General features: G+C 41.4%; 2 protein-coding genes across 2 annotated transcripts in view; both read left to right on the forward strand.

The window, feature by feature from the left end:
- The window catches only part of LOC127612067 (cell surface glycoprotein 1-like), a 259,014-nt gene that overhangs the window by 52,939 nt on the left and 185,821 nt on the right, over positions 1-20,254 (forward strand). The gene's annotated exons all lie outside the window — the stretch shown is intronic.
- The window catches only part of gli2a (GLI family zinc finger 2a), a 93,129-nt gene continuing 90,808 nt past the window's right edge, over positions 17,934-20,254 (forward strand). The window contains exon 1 of the mRNA XM_052082995.1: positions 17,934-18,419. The gene's annotated coding sequence lies outside the window, so the exon portion shown is untranslated. The remainder of the gene's footprint in view (positions 18,420-20,254) is intronic.

Genomic DNA, 20,254 nt, shown 5'->3' on the forward strand with positions numbered 1-20,254 from the left:
TTCTGTTTTTAATACATGTGTTTTTTATGTCTTCAATTTGGAAAAAATCATATTTCTATTATTTACAAATAAAGGGTTCGGTGAATGTGCATGTGAGCTGCTTGGCTTCAGTACCTATAGCAAAGTTAAGAACCACTGAGCTAATGTAATTATGACTTTAGGTATATCAGTGTAGTTAAGTGGTCACAGCTGAGCACTGCAACCAATATGCTTACAAATCAAGCCAATGTTTCACTTGTGCTGGTAAAAAGTTTATCCTATCGGTACTTAGGTGGGTTAAATACGGCGAAGGCGCCCCGACTTTGCGTCTGTCTCAAGACGGCAGCCCATCTGTGACGCACCTCTGGTTAAATCCTTCCTGTATGAATTAAATATTGTACTGTCAATAAATATCCAAGCCCGGATGTGTACGTTGCCTTGTTGGGGAACTTAGTTCCTAAATATAATACACTAGCTTGTTCGCTGCCCTCCGGGCGGCTCATCAGCTAGTTCCTGCGGAAGGCTGGTAAGGTGGGCCTTCGGCCCACAAAAGTGTTGTTGCTTGGTTGAACTTTTTGTTCATCTTCATTGCTTATCGCGAAAATAAAGAGATGTTTAGCTCTACTAAATAACTAACAATTTCATTGCAATGCTTGTGGGTAGACAACATTTTTTCGCTAAGATGCCCGCGCGATCGTAGTGAGCCACTGCCTGAGCGGCGCAGTGGCGGCGCGCAGCGGCGCGGTGAAGTAGGTACGTTTTGAAAAGGGACAGACGGAAGGACAGACCGCGTGCGGGACGACGCGCAATATATATATAGCTGATAAATTACCATTTACAGTACTTGCATTTGGAAATAATAGGTTTCTTTACAATATTACCACCTATGTATAGTGATCAGAATCAGAATCAGAATCATCTTTATTGGCCAAGTATGTACAACACACAAGGAATTTGTCTCCGGTATAACACGCTGCACTAGTATCATCGTAAACAACAAAATCATTGAACCATTTTAGAGTAACCAGTAGTTTTGTAGTACCATTTTGTGGTGCAAGAAGAGTGACTACGTCAGTGACTGTTTAAGGAGTTAATGGCTAGAGGGAAGAAGCTGTTTAAGTGTCTACTGGATTTGGTGCGCATGGATCTGTAGCGTCTGCCTGAGGGGAGTGGCTGAAAAAGGTGGTGGGCAGGGTGCGGGGGATCCAGGAGGATTTTCCGTGCCCTTGTCTTGATTCTTGCAGTGTGCAAGTCCTCAAGAGAAGGTAGGGCGGTGCCAACGATTTTTTCCGCCGTCCTAACTGTCTGTTGAAGTCGGATTTTGTCCTTTTTTGTGGCGGCCCCAAACCAAACCGTGATGGAAGAACACAGGATTGATTCGATGACTGCCGTGTAGAACTGTCGTAGCACCTCCTGTGGCAGGCCATGCTTCCTCAGCAGCCTCAGGAAGTACATCCGCTCCCGGGCCCTTTTCAGGATGGAGATGGTGTTGACTTCCCACTTCATGTCCTGGGAGACTGTGATTCCCAGGAACTTGAAGGTCTCGACGGTTGACACAGGGCAGTTGGATAGTGTGAGGGGCAACTGTGGAGAAGAATCTTTCCTGAAGTCCACGATCATCTCTACAATCTTGAGCGTGTTCAGCCCGAGGTTGTGTCGGCTGCACCAGAGCTCCAGCTGCTCCACTTGTTGGCGGTACGCAGACTCGTCGCCGTCTTTGATGAGACCGATGACCGTGGTGTCGTCGGCGAACTTTATGAGTTTGACAGCTGGATCTGTTGAGGTGCAATCGTTTGTGTAGACAGAGAAGAGCAGTGGCGAGAGGACACATCCCTGTGGGGCTCCAGTGCTGGTGGTGCGTATTGATGATGTTGTTGCTCCCAGTCTCACCTGTTGTGTCCGTCCCGTCAGGAAGCTGAGGATCCACTGGCAGATCGTAGGGGACACACCGAGGTGGAGTAGTTTGGGGGTGAGGAGTTCCGGGATGATGGTGTTGAACGCAGAGCTGAAGTCCACAAACAGAATCCTTGCGTAGGTCCCTGTGCTGTCGAGGTGCTTGAGGATATAGTGCAGACCTATGTTGACTGCGTCTTCCACAGACCTGTTTGCCCGGTAGGCAAACTGGAGAGGGTCCAGCAGGGGTCCAGTGACGTTCTTTAGGTGGTTCAGCACAAGGCATTCAAAGGACTTCATGACCACAGACGTCAGGGCGACAGGCCTATAGTCGTTCAGTTCCGATGTTGCCGATTTCTTGGGAACTGGGATGATGGTAGACTGTTTGAAGCAGGATGGGAACTCACACAGCTCCAGGGATCTGTTGAAGATTTGTGTGAAGACCGGAGCCAGCTGATCAGCGCAGACTTTCAGGCAGGAGGGGGACACTTTGTCGGGCCCCGGAGCTTTCTTGATCTTTTGCTGCTTGAAGAGCCGTCTCACGTCCTGTTCGTGGATCTGTAGTGGAGAAAAAGAGGGTGGGGGCGTAGGTAGAGTGGTTTCTGGTAGAGGTGGGTGTGTGTGGGAAATGGGGGTGTCCTTTTCAAATCGACAGAAAAACATGTTTAGTTCATTAGCAAGACCCTTATTGTTCACTGTTTGGGGGGATGGCATTCTATAGTTAGTGATTGCTTTCAGGCCATTCCATACAGATGCAGAGTCGTTAGCAGAGAACTGGTTTTTCAGCCTCTCTGCATAGCTTCTCTTAGCGATGTTAATTTCCTTTGTCAATTGGTTTCGGGCATGTTTGTACAGTGCCCGATCTCCACTTCTAAATGCGGCCTCTTTCTCTTTCCTGAGTTGCCTGAGTTTGGGAGTAAACCATGGCTTGTTATTGTTGAAGGTGCGGAAGGACTTCTTTGGTACACACATGTCCTCACAGTAACTGATGTTTGATGTTACAGTGTCTGTGTATTCATCCAGTGTACCCGTTGAAGTTTCAAAGACGCCCCAATCAGTGCAGTCTAAGCATTCTTGTAGAACTAGCTTTGCTTCATCTGTCCATTTTTTCACAGTCTTAACAACCGGTTTAACACATTTGAGTTTCTGTCTGTATGTAGGTATTAAGTGGATTAAATTGTGGTCAGAAAGACCCAATGCTGCACGGGCGACCGATCGGTATGCCTTTTTGATTGTTGTATAGCAGTGGTCTAGAATGTTGCCTTCTCTGGTGAAACAGTCGATGTGCTGCTTATATCTGGGAAGTTCACGGTTAAGATGTGCTCTATTAAAATCGCCCAAAATGATCAGGGGTGACTCTGGATATTTTAGTTCGAGTTTGTTTACTTGTTCGGCTAGCGTTTGTATCGCCGTGTTAGCGTTAGCTTGTGGCGCAATGTAAACACCGACTAGTAAAAAGGAGGTGAACTCACGTGGCGAGTAGAATGGCTTGCAGTTTAAAGACAGCGACTCCAGGTCCGGGCTGCAGTGTGCGTCGAGCTTCGTGACATCAGTGCACCATTCTTCGTTGATATAGAAGCAAATCCCACCACCTTTCGATTTCCCTGATAGCTCCGTGTCGCGGTCGGCTCGGAGAAGGCGGAAGCCGGGTAGATGTAGCGCGGGATCTGGATGGCGGTCACTGAGCCAGGTTTCAGTGAAGCAGAGCGCAGCAGAACATGCAAATGTTTTGTTGGTCTTTGTGATGAGAAGAAGTTCATCCATCTTGTTTGGCAGAGATCGTAGATTAGCAAGATGGATCGATGGGAGCGGGGTTCGAAATCCGCGCTGCCGGAGCTTGACGAGCACGCCGGCTCGCTTTCCCCTCCTCCGGCGGCGTTTCCATGCTCCGTACAGCGCAGCCGCTCCGCTCGCGATTAGCTCCGAAAAACCTTGTGGGTTTTCGTGTGCCAATGCGCAGCAACTTTTCCCTCGTGTAAGTAAGCCGCTCAGGGTCGCCAAAAACAAACGAAAATGACAAAAACAGGGATAATACTAGGGAGCGTGTGACCGAGGCTGCCATACCTGTCGGCGCCTGATGACAATCCGAGATGAGTTACTCATTACATTTAAGTTACTTTTTAGTTCCTGGTTAATTGTAATTTTCATATAGTGGAGCAGGTGGGGTGTACACATTTTGTCTACGACGTCTACATTGCATCAATAAATAGTAGTTACCATGAATAGCTGAATTACGGAGACTAATGTATCATGACATTTATGCGACATGACACAAACTCGTTTTATGCCTTATTTATTGATTTATAAAATATTGTCACAACAAAGACGTCTATGAAATGAAACATGTGAATAGTGTACTTCATTCTATTTCATAAATAAAAATAAAAGTGAACTTTAATAAGAAAGTCTAACAGCAACCAGACATGGTAGGTTTCTCATTAAGTATTCTGGAACCATATATCATCATAAATAGAAGCGCATGAGCACAGCATAAATAATCAGTTACAGTGAATGTTTAAAAATATGGCTTATTTTGTTGCCACCAAGAACATACCTAAATATTTTCTTTAGCTGAGACAAATGGAAAATAGTTCCTGGATTTCCAACTTGAAAACACAAATCTCTCTGCTTCCTCCAGTGTTATTTTTCATGCGGTCAAAACGTGACATCGTGCATCGTGGTGTTGTTTTCCAAAAACGGAATGGTGAATTGTGAAAAATAATTCCCTTCAAGTTGTAAACGCTGTTTCCCCTTTTCAAATATTCCAAAACGTACACTACAGTTGTTTGCTGTTTGTCTTTATTTAGGAATGGTGTCCCCTCGTGCATTTTATTATTTGTTAATTATTAGATTTGTTCCACAAAGAGTGAGTGAAAACTGTGATTGGAAAATCCATCCATTTTCCAAACCGTTTTATGCTCATGAGGGTTGCGGGCGTTCTGGAGTCTATCTCAGCTGTCTTCAGGCAGTAGGTGTGTACACTCTGAACTGATTGCCAGCCAGTCGCAGGGCACATGTAGACAGACAACTATTCACACTCACAGTCACACCTAGGGGCAATTTGGAATGTTACTTGAATCAATACCTATCATTCATGTTTTTGAAGTACCCAGAGAAAAACCACACAGGCACGAAGACAACATGCAAACTCAACACAGGTCGGAGCAAGGAATCGAACCCTGGACCTCTATACTGTGAGGCGAATGTGCTAACCAGTCAATCACCATGCTACCATGCATTCTCTCGCGCTTATCCGGGGTCGGGTCACGGGGGCAACAGCCCAGACTTCCCTCTCCCCAGCTACTTCTCCTAGCTCTTCCGAGGGGATACTAAGGTGTTCCCAGGCCAGCTGAGAGACAGAGGTATCTCCAGCATGTCCTGGATCGTCCCCGGGGCATCCTGCCATTGGGACATGCCCGGGGGCACCTCGCCAGGGAGATGTCCAGTATGCATCCTAATCAGATGCCCGAGCCACCTCATCTGGCTCCTCTCGATGTGGAGGAGAAGCGGCTCTACTCTGAACCCTTCCTGGATGACCGAGCTTTTCACCTTATCTCTAAGGGAGAGCCCGGACACCTTGCAGGGGAAACTCGACTAATATTGGCTGCTTGTGTCTAGGATCTCGTTCTTTCGGTCACGACCCATAACTCGTGACCATAGGTGAGGGTAGGAACGTAAATTGACCAGTAAATCAAGAGCTTTGCCTTTACCAATGCCTTATTGATGCCTCTTTTGCTACACACCCACATTATGTGCCCAAGACTGTGATCATCACACCCTTCGGCTCTAAATTCCTGCGGATAGCTTTCAGTCTCAAGGTAGCAAGGTAGCAAGGGTCGATGTACCCAATTAGACTGACTGGCAATGCCTGCTTTTGACCTCATCCACGGGCTTTCCCACCTGGATATGAAGGCCTCCACAAGGCTACTGTAGGCCGACTTTGTCTGGCCAGGCCTCAGGAGGGACATCGGGACTTGGTTTAGCTACTTCATGGCGTGCCCACATGCTAACGTAAAATGCCACACCTGAGCCATATAAGCACCATTTCTAGTGCCGGATGGGCATTTCGTCGATGTGAACGTGTACCTGGTGGGAACCCTGGCTCCCTCCCGTGAGTTCATTTACCCCTACTACCATGATGGAAAGGACCATCGGTTAAATGATTCCCTGAATAGAGATTCTCCACTCTGAGATGGCGCTGGAGGAAGCAAATTACGGTCCAGCAACTGGTCTACATTAACATACATTTTTTGAATGACAGTATTGTAAATTAGAACAAAATGTATCTTTTAAACATAAGGTAGATAATGAGTAACATCAGTGGCGGTTGCTTGTCATTCAAATAAGGGGAATCTCATTTTTCCGCTTCATGCAGATCATCCAATCATCACGCAGAAGCCCGGCATCCCGACCAGACCATTGGCCCATCGACCCCCAGAGTCGCTGAGCGTCCGATGAGCAGGATAAAGCCCAGCATTTATTTAATGACCATTCGGTTTCACACAAAGGAACAACCAGCTCTACAACGCAATAGACGCTCTATGTCCTACTGTGTCAAAAGTGCAGTGGCGCTGCGGGGGATAAATAAGAAATAAATCACTTCAGTTACCTGTGACAAGTAGCTGATCCTAAACAAAAGATGAAGGTTTTCTTGTGCATTTTCAGCGAATGAAATGCACACACAGCAGTGTATATTTCATCATTTTTTGAGGGGGAGAGGGGCATTGTAGGGGAAGCTGAGTTCCCCTTGCAGCCTGAGAGAAATCCCCCCCTGAGTTTATATCATCAGAGCTTGTTATCACAAAAGAATGCACGAAGTAATATGAGCAAAACATGAGCTTATGATCTCAGTTGTCAACCTGAAATCACCAACACGTTTTCCCCCCACTTTTTTTTCCTCATATCATATCTCACTTGATTTCATACCAAAAGTCCTCTGCTTCATGACTTAGCAGAAGTCCTCCACTTTCTTTCAAGTCAGAATGAGTGTGTAGTTGCAAGGGTGAGACGGCCAGTTGGCCTGACACCGTCATTCACCCTCTTTTGAGAACCTGCACAAGCGCAGGCACAGGGGAGGAATGGAGGCCATTCATGTGCACAGGCTTGTTTTGAAAATGTGCATTCAAGCGTGATGCAACCACTGTGAGAGACAACAGGTGGCAGCACCTATAGTCCTGACACCAACCAAGGTTGCTGGTCCACATTCAGACTCGTCATTTTGTCCACTTATTTGTGTCTCCTCCTGTCTATGCCAGGTTCGCCATCGACGACCGTGTGGGAGCGGGAAATTCACATTCCAAAACATGAACTTCCAACCCTTTGAAGATATTGACTATAAGCCATTCGATCCCGAGAACAATTTGGACCCAGACAATAACTTCTTCAACAACAAACATAGGGTAACAAACTCTGACTATTACCTGGATGAACAATTCAACACTAATATAAAATTGGAAAATGCACTTTCGGTAATACACTTAAACAGTAGAAGTCTCTATAAAAACGTCACAAAAATTAAAGAATACCTGACTAAATTCAATAAATTTAAAGTAATTGCCATATCAGAAACTTGGCTTGATGAAGATAAAACAACTGAAATGGAAATAGAAGGTTATGAAATGTTTTCAACTAATAGAGAAAACAAAAAAGGAGGGGGGGTTGCAATATATGTAGACAAAGCACTTAAATGCAGTAAAATCGAAAGATTGACAAACACAATAGAAAACCTAATGGAATGTCTAACCGTTGAAATACACAATAAAAAGGCATCAAATATCATCATAAGTTGCATCTATAGGACACCAGGAACATGTATTGACACATTCAATAAAAAACTAACAGATATGCTCAGTTACTACAACGATAAAAAAACACGAATAATATGTGGTGACTTTAACATTGACTTATTAAACCCAAATAGACACAAAAAACAACTGACTTCATAAATACTATGTACAGCAACAGCTTTTTTCCCAGTAATCCTGAAACCTAGCAGAATAACAGTTGACACGGCCACATTAATAGATAACATATTTATAAATAAGATTGATCATAAAATGGAAAGTGGACTTCTCATTAATGACATAAGTGACCACCTGCCTGTTTTTGCAGTTTTTCATAATTATTTCGATAGAAAAGCTAAATCAACAACTCGTATAACAGAAATAAGACTAAGAACCCAACGTTCAATCGATGCCTTTAAGCAAGACCTAGAAAAACAAAACTGGACCGAGGTCTACTCAAACGAAGACCCAAATACAGCGTTTGAAGTATTTCAGTCTACCATAATCTCCTTATATGATAAACATTTTCCATTGAGTAAGTCTCCAAAAAGTATAAAGACCCAAGTAAGCCATGGATAACGAAAGGCATAGAAAACGCATGTAAAAAGAAAAACAATTTATATAAATTGTTTTTAAAATTCAGAACTGAAGAAGCAGAAAAAAATATAAGACCTATAAAAATAAACTAGTAAATATTATAAGAACCAGTAAAAGAGATCATTATCATGCACTATTAGAGCAGAATAAAGGTAACGCAGAAGAAATATGGAAAATACTTAACCAGGTAATCAGAAATAGTCCTAAAAAAATGGATTATCCAGAGTATTTTATCAAAGGCAAAAATACTATTTTGGAAAAAACTGCAGAAATAGCAACTGAATTGTCACGTCGCGTGCTCGCCAGCAGGTGGCGGGTTCTCCCTCCGCCTGTTCGGCACACCTGCCCGTTATTTCGGGCTGATTACCTGCCTTTATTAGGCGACTCCGGCAGTCATCTCACTGCCGGAGAATTCCTTACCGTGCCATTGCTCTCTATTTGCTATTCTCGTCGCTTGACAATTTCTCGCTACCCTATTGCCTTACGGCCTCAATCTTCGCGTACTTCATATTGTGATCAAATTGTTATCATCGATTCTCCTATCTCGGTAGTTCCTCGCCCTTTATCGTTTCGCGAGCGTTTTCGGTTGTCTTCCTTATTTTTTCCTGGTCCTTATTTGACCAGCGTTTTCTGTTACCGTTTTCCCTGTTCGGGCTCCTTTTGTTCTTTATTAAAACCCCTTTGTTTCTCACAAGATCTTTTCGTTGTCTGCTTTTCCGGGGATCCACCTCGTTTTTTTCTGTTGTGCACGAGGCGATTTCTCATCGCCTCGGGCTCAACGTGACATGAATTAAATGAGTATTTTGTCAACATCGGCAGTAACCTAGCAAAACAAATTCCTGATCCAACAAACCTGTTTGAAATAGATAGATACGTAGAAAAAAACTCCTCCACGATGTTCCTTACTGCAGTAAAACAAGAAGTATCAAATATTATAAAAACTTTTAAAAATAAAAAGTCAACTGATTGCTTTAATATTGATATGACAATAATCAAGCAGATTATAGAATATGTAGTGCCACCTTTCACGCACATATGCAACCTGTCATTCAAAGCTGGTATCTTTCCATCAAAAATGAAAATGCTAAAGTTATTCCAATCTATAAAAGTGGAGAAAAACATCTGTTTACAAATTATAGACCAATATCACTACTACCACAATTTTCAAAAATATTACAAAAACTATTTTCTCGCAGACTTGATAGTTTTATACAAAAGCATGCACTGTTAAGTGAGAATCAAAATGGCTTCAGGGAAAAACGGACCACCTCAATGGCAGTTATGGAGTTTGTGGAAGCAATAGCCACTAATATAGACAACAAAGAATTTACTGTTGGGGTTTTCCTAGATCTAAAAAAAGCTTTTGACACAATAGATCACAGTATATTATTGAAAAAACTAAAAAGATATGGCATTAGAGGTGTAGCTTATAAATGGATAAAAAGTTATTTAGAAAACAGATATCAGTACGTGCAACTCAACAATAAAAAACGAATCAACTGAAAATCACTCACGGAGTTCCTCAGGGGTCAGTGCTTGGTCCAAAACTATTCATCTTATATATAAATGATATCTGCAAGGTATCAAAACTATTTAAATGTGTCCTATTTGCTGATGATACAACTTTCTACTGTTCTGGAATAAATCTGAAACAGCTCCTGACAACCGTAGAAAACGAATTAAACAAATTAAAAAACTGGTTCGACAGAAATAAATTGTCACTTAACCTGAAAAAAATCGAAGTCAATTGTTTTTGGCACAAGACCAATCAAACACCAAGCTAAAATTATGGTAAACTCAATTGAAATAGAAAGAGCGTATGAAACCAAGTTTCTCGGATTAGTAATAGACTCAAAACTATGTTGGAAACCACATATCGATAACGTAAAAAGAAAAATAGCCAAGACCGTAGGGATCCTCTAAAAAAAAAACAAGCAAGTGCTAAATAAGAGATCCTTGTACACATTATACACTTCATTATTATTACCATACATGACCTACTGTGTGGAAATATGGGGAAATGCCTGCAAAACAAACACACTCCCTATTCTCAAACTACAAAAAAAAGCAATTCGAATTATTAATAGATCAAAATATACGGAACCCACAAATCCACTATTTATCAAATTAAATACGATGAAATTTTATGACCTGGTTGACTTTAAAATCGCCCAATTAATGTACAAAGCACACAATAACCTGCTCTGCCAAAACATTCAGAAGTTTTTTGAAATTCGAGAAAGCAACTATGAATTAAGAGGTACCAACTTATTCAAAAAACTCAAAACAAGAACAAACATCAAGCAAAGAAGTGTATCTAGCAAAGGTGTTAATCTGTGGAATAATCTCGAAACGGACCTAAAAATGAGTAAATCGCTTGCTGAGTTCAAAAACAAATTCAAAAAAATAGTACAAACAACCTACACCAATCAGAGTTAAAATGATAAATTCTAAACATTAAATATAATGATAAATCAGAACTAAGTTGATAAATAGAGAAAGGTATTGCAATATCCATTATGAATACAAGAGAAAATTGACACAAGAGTGCCAGGGTGAGGATGTATATAATCCCGATACAAACCAAAAGTTGTGAAAATATCACGGTTAAGGGTAAAGTATGAGCCTTAATGGAGATTTCTTCTTACTTTTTCTTTTCTGATTGATATAAAAATGATTTAGTAGATATAAACCCATAACGGGGTAGGACTAGATACGTTTTTTTACTTCATCCTACTCCCTTGAACATAATAACTGTGTTGAATGAAGACTGATTTCTTTCTTTTACTTTTTTATCTACCTTATTTTCTGTCAAATTATTACTGTATATGTTTTATGTTCAATAAACAAACAAACCAAACCAACCAACCAGGTTGAGTAGTTTACACACGTTCAAGAGTTTTGTCAGCATATCAAGGACGAGTGGGATCACTTCGTTTTTGTACTTATTTCCCATTTGGGTGTCTCACTTGCGTCATCATTTTCATATTTTCTCCAGTAAAGCATGCAGAAGCCTCTCCAGTATGTTCTTGGCCCTTTAAACTAAGTTTTGATGTGCGTGTGTGTGTGTGTGTGTGTTATTTCTAAGTGTTTTGAAAACAATATGAATTGTTCTACGCATGCAAACTCAAGCTGTTCATGTTCGATATTGCGTGGGTGAGAAAAATGGATTCACCAATTGCATTCCTTTGTTTTTACATTGGAACAAATGTACTAAACGGAAATAAAGAGAGGCTTTTAATTTGGGTCTACGTCAGTGTGACGCCAATACAATGTAACACATTTCTGTAAATTTACAGTGAATTTACGACAGTATTTTACTTTCTTTTCAAAAAAATATGTATATATACAAATAAAGTACTGTGAAATATCGATCCACAGCATGTAAATTAACAGTTAAATCAGTCAGTGATCACGAACTGGAAAAAACTATCAAATTGTATTGCTAGAAATTACAAATATTAGAACTGTAAAGGTATCTTGATTGAATAAGAAAAAGTGAAATACCATTAAAAATTGTCATCTGCATATAAATGAATAGGCTCATGCTTGGTTAAGAATAATGAACTGTCATGTAACAGAATCAAACAGTATATTCTGTCAAGCAGTAGGCACCACATTTCTATCTTCATCCCTTGAGGGAAAATTCATTCCACTTTTTCATTAAACAACACTGAATGTGTGACACAAAAGCAGCACATAAACCAGATGCGCTATTATTTTTTTTCTAAAAAATGGTGCATGCTGTAAAGATACATTTACAGTAAAATAAGTACATGTACTCGAATCCAAAATACAGTTGTAGACTGTTAAAATAAATAATGAGTGATGCGGTGTAAAATTATGTTACCACCCATAGTTATTGAATGGTAATGTACCGTACTTCAAAATATGGTAATATATTGTTAAAATGAATTACAGTAGGTGCATTGTATCATAACAGTAAATTACTGGTGTCCCTGCTGCAAGTAATTTATTGTTACAGTATTTTACAATAGATTCTTTACAGTGTAGTGGAGTTTACTTTTTTTTTTTTTTTTGCTTGTCCATTTCACTGGGGCACCCTGTTTCTGCTGAATTTCACCACCAATCCCAACATCAGCAAACACTTGGCTGGAGTGGTGATTGTTAAGGACTTAACAGCATTTCCCATACTTTACCCTCTAATCTTATGACTAAATTTTCAAAGGTATGTATTTTTATCACTTGAGAGAATCTATGGCAAGTCGCGCAAAATTGCAACGAGCGAGAGTTCACTGCACAGAGCTGTGTCAACACCAATGGGCCTCAAATGAGCCGCTCTGCCATTTCAACTGTTCCATTTACACAGACATTGATACGGTGGCGCTACTCTCTCTGTAGTCACCTAATTGCCGTAACATTCTGTTACGCCTCTCCGTCTCTGTGCTGTTTACACAGAGTGACAAGGCCTGAAATGTTTGCGTAGGGCTCATACCTACAATAACAACAATAACAAAGATCTTTAAAATCAACACATGGAAGACATTTTTAGGGCTGTTGATATCGTATCTGCTATCGTAATGCTCACGCATGATCACATACGGTCGGTACGGTCCATACACTCGTGGACAAAACCCACCCCAAAACCACCTTAAAGGAAAATCCGCAGTCATCACAGAAATAAATTGAATCTGACAAAAGTAATCCATTTAAAAATAATATTTAATTAAGAGAGGGGTACAAATTATTTTGTACATGTGTACACAAGTACATAACATATGTACAGTACAAACAAGTGTGTCATGGCAAGCTATGCACTAAATTGGATGTGACTTTTGGATACTGTAGATCACAGGTGTCAAAGGCAAGGCCCGGGGGCCAGATCGGGTCTGCCACATCATTTTATGCATCAATTATATAAACAATGTTGACTTCCATGATGCTTGCTATCGTCTGAACCACAATTTCAAATTGTCACATGTAATCCTTAATAGCGATGTTTGAACAAGCCATTATTCTTGACTTCAGATTTCAAAACAAGTTATCCATCAATTTGTGGTTGTTATGTATGTAATACGTGGAGGTGGTTCAACATTAATATGGTTTCATAAAATTTACAGTCGTAACGGCCCTCCATGGGAAACCGTAACTACAATGTGGCCCGTGACAAAAATGACTTTGACACCTCCGCTGCCGATCATAGGCAGAGGAAGAATACAAAAATTAATGTCATTTTGCACAGAGTGGCTCGCAAACCATTAAAAACCTGCACAATTGATTGGGGAGCACATGAAAACTCCACACAGGAAGGCCAGAGCACCAATTTTATACTGCAATCTCAGCTGACCACTCAGACACCTGTAGCCCACTTTTACCACATATGAAAATGTTAATTTTTTTCCTGCAAATGCCGCGTTTATTTTGTTACATGCAAAACACACACACACACAGCCAATAAACATGAATGTTTTTTTAAATAAAGTAAATATGGAACATTTGATTACTCAGAAAAATCCATCCATCCATTTTCTGATCCACTTTTCCTCACAAGGGTCGCGGGCCGTGCTGGAGCCTATCCCAGCTGTCTACTGGCCCGACGCTCGTGTCGATACCATGCTTGTCGGGTTTCCTTTTGGACACATCAGTAAAACACTAAAACACAGTAGGAGCACTATGGCTCTGTTGGTAGAGTGGGTGTCTTCTAACCTGAAGTTTATGAGTTCGTTCTTAACCCCGAAGGGACTTTTGACGCAAGTATATATGACGCAAGTAAAATTTACTCAAAACATTTCCTTGTAAAATGTACTTTCTAATTTTCATCCAAGCATCCATTTTCCGATCCGCTTATCCTCACAAGGGTCGATGGGGGTGCTGGAGCCTATCCCAGCCGTCTTCGGGCAGTAGGCGGGGGTCACCCTGATGCTGTTGCCAGCCAATCGCAGGGCACACATAGACGAACAACCATCCACGCTCACACTCACACCTAGGGACAATTTAGAGTGTTCAATCAGCCTGCCATGCATATTTTTGGAATGTGGGAGGAAACCAGAGCACCCGGAGAAAACCCACGCAGGCCCAGGGAGAACATGCAAACTCCACACAGGGAGGCCGGAGCTGGAATCGAACCCGGTACCTCTGCACTGTGAAGCCGACGTGCTAACCACTGGACTACCGGGCCGCCCTGCTCATATATTTACATTGTAAAATTTAAACAAAACATACAGAACTTATTGAAAAGCAAAACCAGTTTGTGACATGTAAAAACTCCTGCAGCACCTCTTCTGTCTTGAGAACGTTATTGTATGCTGGCCAGCTGTTGTTCCATCAGCAGCCTGCTGGTGATCTTAATGTGTGGACGGATTTCTCAGTGGAGGGAGAGAAGAGCTGTAAAAGAGTGTCAAAAGATTTTATTCCCTCTTGTTTTACCATCTATGTGTTGTATCAAGTACTGGAGACTGACCAGGATGAGGGCGCCGGGATGCTGAAATTGTAATCTCGCAATCAAGGTGTGCATGATCTCACTCGCATTGGCTTCTGCATATGGTTGAAAGTAGACAAACAATTGCTGTTTTCTAACAGCCATGAATTTGTTCTTTGGTGTGTAACCTCACATTCCCCATAATGATTGATGGAAAAAAACAGTTCAAATTTCCTTTCTTGCCGGTTCTTGTCCCTCTCCATATGTTCTCCAGCATGCGAATGGGAGCGCCAGCCGGCTCCGTGGTGCTGGCAAAAATGTCCGTAGTTACTTGCAGTTATTGGTAGAGCATTGAAAAAAATAATAATTGATAGCAGTGATACTCCCCTGACAAGAATTAGTGCTAAAGGATTTAGAAAAAATAATGGAATTGCAATTTTTATTTTTACAATATGCACATTTTTTCAATATCCTCTTCTCATGATTTATTTTTTTAAATAAGCACAAATAACACATGAATTTGTATTCCGAAACACACACACACACACATCTATCTATATATATATACCGTGTATATATATATATATATATATATATATATATATATATATATATATATATATATATATATGTACAATACAAATTTCATTCGTAAGAATGCGATTTTAAATGTTATCTTATATGGTACAGCTCTTAGTGTTCCTCAAAGATTCATCTCCATGACAGACCATCAACAATGAAATGAAAGCAAAGATTATCAGGACAATTTCTCCTGCATAATGTGAACCAAATCTTTCTGTTTGTTTATTTATTCAACATATAAAACACAATACAACAACAAATTGACAAAGGTGAAAGCAAGCAAAAATTGTAAAAAGGAAAATAAAAAACAGTCATCATCACAATTCTATGATCAAAGGAGGAGCAAGAAGGAAGAAACTTACCTCGTCCTACCCCTTGTTATGTAGCGACATATAACTTGATCCTTTTTCAATACAAAAATAAAGGAAAAATCGACATATCATCAATGCTTTTATCCATATGTGTACTGTACTTATCTCTCTATACAAGGCTCAGTTTTACATACTCACTCTTGCATATTTTTATATAAATCTTCTCGTATTCTTCCTAGAGAAAGTTGGTGTGGATTTTTTGTGGGCAATCCGGCTTTCTCCAACATAAAAAAAAAATCATATACCGGTATATTGAATCTAAATTGTCTTTTCATGTGAATGTGAATCCTGTTGTTCTATTATGTGCTCTACAATTAGCTGGCGACCAGTCCAGGGTGGACTCTTCCTCTCTTCCGAATTCAGATGGGACAGGCTCCTGTTCACCCGTAACCCAAATGGATGCAATGAGTTTCCTCATTCATGCATGTGAGATGGGCAAAATATAACACCAACCACCCACTCGCCCTCATTAGGATGGACACTTGCGGATGAGTTGAAGCCTCCGGACTTTTGTCACCAGTTATTGTTTGGTCAAAAATATCCATCCCTCTTTCCATCCATTTTATCATCACAAGGGTCGCAGGGAGGGCCTAATCCTATCTTGGCTGTCTTCGGGGCAGTAGGCGGGGGACACCCTGAAGCGGTTGCCAGCCAATCACAGGGCACACATAGATGAACAACCATCCGCGCTCACACTCACACCTAGGGACAATTCAGAGTGTTCCTTTAACTTGCCATGCATGTTTTTGGAATGTGTGAGGAAACTGGAGTACCCGGAGAAAACCCACGCAGGCAAAAGAGAATATGCAAACTCCACACAGGCAGGCCGGAGCCGGGATCGAACCCACGACCTCTGCACTGTGAGGTTGATGCGTTAACCAGATGACCACCTGGCCGCCAGGGCAAAAAATATCCATTGACATTTCATTTAGACACTACAGTTAGTCTCAGAAGCAAATTTTAAGGATCTGTGAGAAAGCCTGTGTACCGTGAGTAACCAAGCTGAAGGGAGAATGTATATACACATGAATGGCCTGAGCTAATATTCGAACCACAACCTCTCATCTTCTACTCCACTCCAATGTGTTATAATATACAACACACATCCACCAATCCATTTTCAATACTACTTATCCTGAACAGGAGTCGCAGAGGGTGCAGGAGCCTATCCCAGGTGACTATGGGCGAAAGGCGGACTACATCCTGAACTGGTCGCCAGTCAGTCAGGGTACATTTAGAAATGAACAACCATACACACCCATATTCATACCGTCACAGAATGGGAATGACCTCAACGCTGCCCGCACACAAGTCAGGTAAGTGTACCACTACATCATCAGCGACGACAACACACATCTTATAAATAATTGTATGACACAAATCTGAACAGAAATTGGATTGGATACAACTTTATTGTCAAATGTGCTGTATGTTACAGCACAGATGAAATTTCTTCCCTCTCAAACATCATTTATGGTATTTGATATTGACACCAAAAGTTACAACAACAACAAAAGTCACAGTTTCAATTAATCACACTTAAGTGTAGTTGATCAAAAGCAAAAAAAAAAAGTTGTGATCAAAAGCAATACTTTCAGGAAACATCTTTCCATTCCTCCCTTTTCCAACCCTGAGAAATGATAAAGTCATGACATAAGATAACTGCCAAGGTACATTTGCGAGTGACAGAAGTTCATCCATCCATCCATATTCTGATCCGCTTATCCTCACAAGGGTCGTCGGGTATGCTGGAGCCAATCCTAAGGCAGGGCACACAGAGACAAAAAACCCCCCACCCGCGCTCACACTCACACCTAGGGACAATTTAGAATGTTCACTCAGTCTGCCATGCATGTTTTTGGAATGTGGGAGTAAACCGGAGTACCCGGAGAAAACCCACGCAGGCATGGGGAGAACATGCAAAGTCCATACACGGAGGCTGGAGCTGGGATCGAAACTGATACCACTGCACTGTGAGGTCGACGCGCTAATCACTCCCCCCTGACAGAAATTAAACAAGCAAATTTAGATTGTTCACGCATTGTTATGCTATTACAGTGTAAAGACAACTTCCTTTCTTTTAAAATCCTATACTGAATAGCAACACCCATTTTAGTGTCAGTGATAATTGGATTAGAATTAATTTACAATCTGCATGTCGTGCACAAATCTTAGTCGTTCTGGAGTAACGCAGGCTTTTACTTTTAAAAATGGAATAACTGTAACTTTATCTACTCGTCCCTTGACAAGTCTGCAACTGCTGGATTGAGTTAGCCCGGCCCATCTGGTGCAGCAAATGTCTCCCAACTCACCAGGGAGCACGGGGAGGGAGAGAAGAAGAAGAGGAGGAGGAGGAGAAGGAGGAAGCGGGAGTGGAGGGAGAGAAGGGGGTCGGATTGAAAACAGATCAGCAGCCCTGATGATCTCAGCACCACCGCGTGCGAGTCCTCACAGCAACTGTCCGCCAAACCGTTTCTAAGTTCATTTTGCTCCTGCTAACTTTGACCAAAACTCTCGTGGCTGTTGGCGAAAGAAGCAGAAAGCGAGCCGCACAGAGCGCACACCTTTTGGTGTTGGGGAGAGGATGGGTTGTAAAAAAAAGTTGCACGCGACTTCTTCTTTTCCGCTTTGAGCAAAAGCTGCACATTTTGCGTTGTTTTAAAAACTTTTTCCGAAACTTCGTACATGGAGTTTGGCGTCACACGCCAAGACGCCAGTTAGCGCCGCGTTCTTCCAGTTGGATTCTCGGAGGAATCGGACAGTCAAAAGTTAACGTCAGACCAAAAAGAAGAGTGATAAGCAACAGCTTCGAAGTGAAAAGATACGACGGTGGAGGTAAGGAAAAGTTTGTAGTGATGCTGACAACTGCATATCTTGCTTTCTTTTCTCACGAATACGTCTTTTGTGTATTCTATTCACTTATCAAATCGTCAGAAAGTATTCTGCTGTTTGGTGCCATTCCTCTTCTTTTTTTTTTTTTTTTGCATTGCGTGTCAACGGCAGATGAGGAAAGCAACTTCACAATCTTTTTTTGTGCACTTTGAACTTATCTGACATCGGAATCCCAACAATTTTCTCCTGCAACTTGATCCATATGGGAAGAGATGTGATCACAAAGCTCGGCGCCAATGTCCCTCATATAAATTGTATTTCAAATCTAAACTATTTTACCTTACTTGTTTCCACTGAACTGTGTTACTCAACTGCATGTTTTCATCAACTAAATTATAAGTGTTCATTTTTTTTCCCAAGTTGTGCTATCTGCGTGAAAAAAAAAGAATAGGAGGTAATAACACTATCACAGTTCGAACTCTCTTAATGCTACGAAGCCAAAAATAAATAAACATCAGAGTGTGGGGAACTCAGCAGCAACAACAACACATACTGCATCACAGAGGCGCAGGATATGTGTACTTATTGTTGAAAGATTCAAAGTTTACTGTTTGCTCTTCAGCCTGAGCAGTCAACAAACACTTGCCGTCTTTGTGGGCCCCTTGAGCAGCTATATTTGCTGTTGGCTTTACTATTATCTCTTGGACACTGCTAATGATCATCAAACTCATCTTTGGGCTTATGAATTTCACTTTTTTATCTGGATACAAATGTCAAATTATTTAACATGCAAAATGTATCTTTAGGCACTCAACATATGGGGCAGATCTTTCATCACGCTGCTCACACGTCAAAGAAGCCAGATGAATCTCTGGTCAACAACGTTTTGAAAATACTTTTTAGTTTTCCCTAAGACATTTCTCATAAAGTTAAAAAAAAAGTTTCCAGGAAAAAAAAATCTTGTTTTTAAACTGTTTTGCCAACTCAGCTGCAGACTTAGCTTCAAAACAATAGACATTGACCTCAATAAAATGCAGTTTGGCACATTTCCACTTAAAACAAGATATAATTAATACAAAAAATCTACAGAGTTAAATGTAAATATAATTTAAAAAGGCAGCCTAACAGCTAACGTTTTTTTTTAAATCAACCGAATGCGTGTTTTCCACTTCACATGATGACATACCGACTCAGAACTGAGGTGATTTGCATGAGTGAAAAAAAGAGTTTTAGTGCATTTGCCCATTGTGAGGAATGAAGAGTTCCAACAGTTAAGGCCTACGGGGAATGAAAGGAGGAAAGAATGGCTGAGCCTATTCAGCTCATTCAGCCTCAGTTTGGGGGCTCTGCTCTGCAGCGTTCACAGACCTATAGTGGTCATGTCACTTTCATCTTTGCAGGCCAGCCTCTCTCTGTGTGTGAGAGAGTGCGTGTGTGTGTGTTTGTGATTGCGTGCCTACCCGCGTGCGGATTGGATGTTTGTACTGTATGCTGCCATAGCCACTATTTTCACACATCACTGATCTACACATACCCTGCTTTATTGATGAGCTTCCTTTTTATCTATTTTTGGGATCAAAATCTGGTGGGGTGATTGCGTTGTATGTGAGCATATGTATGTGTGTGTGTTGGAGGGGAAGAGCCCAAGAAGAAGGCAAGTGAGAGGAGGCGGAACAGCTTTTTTGAAAGCAAATACCGATGAAGTCTAGCGTACAGGGACAGAGAGGAGGGTTTGAGAAGCGGGTGAACACGATGTGACTCTAAGGTGGGGGAGGAGCACACTCTTCTACTATAACCACCCACTCCTGCTGAGTGACCTCAAAAAGAGAAGGCGTTCA

The sequence above is a fragment of the Hippocampus zosterae genome, chromosome 12 (assembly GCF_025434085.1).
Source record: "Hippocampus zosterae strain Florida chromosome 12, ASM2543408v3, whole genome shotgun sequence".
Classification (NCBI taxonomy): domain Eukaryota; kingdom Metazoa; phylum Chordata; class Actinopteri; order Syngnathiformes; family Syngnathidae; genus Hippocampus; species Hippocampus zosterae.